Source organism: Leopardus geoffroyi, chromosome D4 (genome assembly GCF_018350155.1).
Source record: "Leopardus geoffroyi isolate Oge1 chromosome D4, O.geoffroyi_Oge1_pat1.0, whole genome shotgun sequence".
Taxonomy (NCBI): Eukaryota; Metazoa; Chordata; class Mammalia; order Carnivora; family Felidae; genus Leopardus; species Leopardus geoffroyi.
Genome location: NC_059342.1, coordinates 92,225,300 through 92,229,627, shown reverse-complemented (window position 1 = coordinate 92,229,627; position 4,328 = coordinate 92,225,300). Strand labels below are relative to the sequence as shown.

Below are 4,328 nucleotides of genomic sequence, written 5' to 3'. Positions count from 1 at the left end.
GATTGCCACAGGGCCACCGGCGGGAAGGCCGTCCACATAGGAGCAGTGGTGGCTGCTCGGCCACAGGGCAGTGGTGGCTGCCCGGACGTTCAGTCGCCCTGTCCCCTGCGGGAGCTGATGTGGCTTCAGCAGAGGAGCAGTTTGATTTCCATCTGAGTCCAAGGCAAACGGGCGGGAAGAACTTGGAAACGTCAGCTTTTGGGGGGTTCTAGCCACGTGTTGGAGGAAAGGGGGAGAACTCCGGATCCGGTCCGGGTGACGGGCAGAAGACAAAAGCCCAGGCGGCTGGCAGTCCTGGTCTCTGACGTCCGCAAAGGTTATCGCGCAAACACGGTTTTCCTCTCCAGCAAAGCTGAACACGGTTGAGGTTCATTTGTTTGCGCACCGAGTCTGGTTTTCAATAAACTGGGCCTGATGATGGATGTAAGGACAGTGTTACTTAAGCGAGAAGAGTGACTGAACGTACAGGCTGTTTTACACCTGCTTTGCCGGAACTTTCCACGAGGAATCTCAGATTGCACTTCGAAAAGCCTCCAGGGGCCGGGAAGCCAGGTCAAGGATCCGTCCAGTTGTGTCCTGTTCCAGGAAGACAGATTCTTCCCAGTCTCAGGCAAATACATAAATTGTCATGAGGAATGACAGCACTAAGAGTTTCTGAATTCTGGAGGGATCAGGTAGGGAGAGGAAGATAAATGTTTCGACCTCTGCCGACGACTCACTTTGCCAGATGGCTGTGAGTTACAGGCGGCCGCAGAGAGAGAGGAGAGGAGGAAACCGCGTCCTTCAAACCTGGAGTCAAAGCGCAGAGGAACCAGCAATGTTTAAATGAATGGGCGCCTGGGTGGCTCCGTCGGTTGAGCGCCCGACTTCAGCTCAGGTCATGATCTCGCAGTCCGTGAGTTCGAGCCCTGCTTTGGGCTCTGTGCCGACAGCTCGGAGCCTGGAGCCCGCTTCGGATTCTGTGTCTCCCTCTCTCTCTGCCCCTCCCCTGCTCGTGCTCTGTGTCTGTCTCAAAAATAAATAAAAACATTTAAAAAATTAAAGAAAATAATAAATGAATCCCCTTCTCAAAAAACAGTAGGCTCCATTTCTGACCTGGAAGTTCCTAAAAAATCAGGGGAACCGCCTGCATCGGGGTCCCCTGGGGAGGCCGTTGAAAGGGGTCCCTGGGCCTGGCCAGACTCTCCTAATCAGAGCTCCTGGGGGTGCAGGGGACTCTGCGGTTTTAATCATCTCCCCCTGCCCCAGGTGAGTCCTACACCCTCTGCGGCCTGAGAGCCCATGACCTGGTCCAATCTCCCTTCACGCTTGGGAAAAGGAGGTCCAGTTCCCCCAGGACTCTCCCGGGTGGGTAACACAGCCAGCGCTCAGCCCAGGGCATTCCCTGCTTGGGGGCTTCTCTGACCTTTGCAGGAAAGGGGCCGCTCGACCGCTCGTCTTCCGCACCGAGGGTACACAGCCCAGCTCAGAACTGGCTGGACAAGACAAGAAGTTCGCAGCCAGAGACGAGCCTCGTGTGCATTCTGTCCATCTTCTCTCCCGGGGCAAGCGTCGCTGGCCCCTTGGCCTCGGGGGAAGCCCCTCCCGTCCGCCCCCATGTGCCTGGGGGTGTGTGCGTGTGCGTGTGCACGCGCCAGACGGCACGCCAGCCCTTCCCCCGGCCCTCTGCGTACACGCAGGCTGCGGAAGGTGAGCTGGACCCAGGTCATGTTTTATTGAGCAGTTAACAGTGTCGTCCTTGAGCTGGAATCTCTTCCATCCCTCGTCTCCTGGGAGCCACGCAACAGCCCCGTGGGCAGGGTCCTCACCTTGCGGAGGGGATGAGGCTCAGGCTGCTGCTGAGGCTTGTCTGCATCCCAGCCGGTAGGTGAAGGGGTGATGTGACCCCAAGATGTCTTCCCTTCCCTACATCCCTACGGTAGGGGTGCTGGCCGTGGTGCTGACACCGTCCTGCATGGCGGGCTCAAGCTCTCCACTGTCTGAACTTGACGTCTGCAAATCTTCTACTTTCAATAGTCGCTCTGTTAAGGATGGCACCACAGAGCCCAGAGGGAGTCCTGGGTTTCTCCCGCGTGAATCCCTCCCCGCACTCTGGCTGGCCCCACCTAGCACTAGGCGCTCAGCGGGCACAGTACTGTGAGGTCGGAGCCACTGTGGCAAATGTCATGCAGAAGTGGGGAGGGCCAGAGGAGACAGTGATTCCAACGCTGGATGGCAAACGCAGCTGTGACGAGCGGGATTTTGGTGGAAGGGGAGGGGAGCTGAAGAAGTCGGGCAGGGGTGCGGGAGGGTGAGGGGCCCGCGGGCTGGGTGGCCCCAGACTCTGAGGGGTCTCCCTGATCATAGCATTGCTCGTGCCACAGCCACAACATCCAGCTCCGGGGGCACACACCCCGTGCAAACGCATCTAGTTTACAGAATAGCTACCCCTGTGGGCTGGAGCCTGGACCCCCGCCCCCAGGCTGTGCCTGGGCCGCTCTGTTACTTCCAAGGCCAGCTTCTCTGAGCCACGGACAGGAGCAGGGGCCTGACGTGCCCAGATCCGAGTCTGGAGGGGGAAGTGGAGGAGGGCTGGTGTGGCAGGAGAGGCGATGGGGGACCGTGGGGCAGCACCAAGGACTTGGAGAGGCAAGTCCTGACGAATAGAGTCCATCGTGGAGGAGGAGGGAAGAGGGGAGGGAGGAGCCCAGGCCCTGGGATTCTGCTCTGAGCTGCAACCCCGGGAGGGTGTCGTCTGAGCCATGCTGGGGGCTGCTGGTGTGGGTGTGGTCCCAGGTCAAGACACGCCGCCCCACGCAGATGGAGAGCATTTGGGGGGCTCTGCCTTCTAAACACATGAAGCGTCTAAGTTTTATGCATGGCCTGGTTTATTTATTTTTAAAAATTTTTGTAATGTTTATTCATTTTTTGAGAGAAAGAGACAGAGTATGAGCGGGGGAGGGGCAGAGAGAGAGGGGGACACAGAATCCGAAGCCGGCTCCAGGCTCCGAGCCGTCAGCACAGAGCCCGACGCGGGGCTCGAACCCACGAACTGCGAGATCGTGGCCTGAGCCGAAGTCGGACGCCTCACCGACCGAGCCCCCCAGGAGCCCCTACATGGCCTGATTTATTAATTTAACGAACACCGAGCGCTGGGCCAGCACTCAGTCAGTCCCTGCGCTTAGTCCTGGGAGGGGGGCACAGGTGGTGTCGGGGCGTGCTCTAGGGAGGACACCTTGGTCGCTGGAGGAGGCCTTGAACGCCGGTGCCACCTGGCTTGATGTCATGAGTGTGGTTCGCCACGTGGCTGTGGCTCTCCACCTCTCAGCTGCTGGCGGGAAAGCACTTCCGGGGTCCCCCCGCCCCCACGTGACCGCTTCCGACCAATGAGCTCTGAGCCGAAGGGGGTGTGACGTTCGATCTCTGGGGCAGGTGCGGGGCTTCCGCCTCCAGGACCAGCACTGCCCACGGGGCTTCCCAGCGGCCTGCACCATGAGTGGGCCGACCCGTGGGGTCCCTGTGTGTAAGCGACACCTACCCCTTTGTTGTTTTAAGCCCCTGCGACCTCGCAGACCCGTCCTGACTGACCGGGGCCCTGAGACCGTGTAACCTGTAATTCCAAATGAGACTGCAGATCGAGATGTGTATCTCCCCGAGCACATCTCTGGGAATCCGTTTCGGGGATCCGAGACCTGTCGCCTGCGGGAAGGATGAGAAGGGGCCGGGGGTGCTGGTGGAGGCAGGGGCTCTTCCTCCCAGGGGAGGGTGGGGCCAGTGAGGGGCTGTGATGGGGCCTCTCGACAAGAGCTCCAAGTCGGGGACACAGGGATGAAACTAAAGGGCAAAGTCCAAGCGGCCAGAAAGGGGAGCGTGTTCGTTCTGAACACCCGCGGTTCGGGAGACTGGCGAACCTTCCCTAGATGGCACCCCGAGGGTGGGCAACCAGGAGCGAGTGGGCAACACAGGGGTGAGACGGGGCAGGAGGACACCCACCTGGGCAGCCCTCACTCTGGGGCGGAGGACACAATGGATGCCCCATCGAGCTCACCAGTGTCAATCCTACTTGGAACAAGATGCTCCTGTTTCTGCACTGAGGCTGTGTCTTTGGGCCACATCTGGCCATCGGAGGTCTGGGAGTCAAGGAGGCCTCCCTGGAGGAAGAGACGCGTAAGTTAGTAGTCAGCCTCGGTTCAGTGAAGGGGGGCAGTGGGGGAGGGGGGCGGGGGAGCAGGTCTGGCGTCAGGGGCTCGGGCCGGGCCCCTGGCCTGCTCTGGGTGACAGGCCCGGCCCGTCCTCTGGGACTGGGGGCCTTGGGAACCAGAGGAGGGGGTCGGGCACAGCCCTGCCTC

The 4,328-nt window shown here is 60.3% G+C and overlaps 1 long non-coding RNA gene across 1 annotated transcript; it reads right to left on the bottom strand.

Moving 5' to 3' along the window:
- Positions 1–3,023: 3,023 nt before the first annotated feature.
- Positions 3,024–4,081, bottom strand: LOC123592970. Its single transcript, XR_006710027.1, has 3 exons — positions 3,973–4,081; positions 3,518–3,678; positions 3,024–3,372 (listed from the first exon to the last, which is right to left on the bottom strand). It is a non-coding gene; the product is annotated as an uncharacterized LOC123592970 (long non-coding RNA).
- Positions 4,082–4,328: the final 247 nt, after the last annotated feature.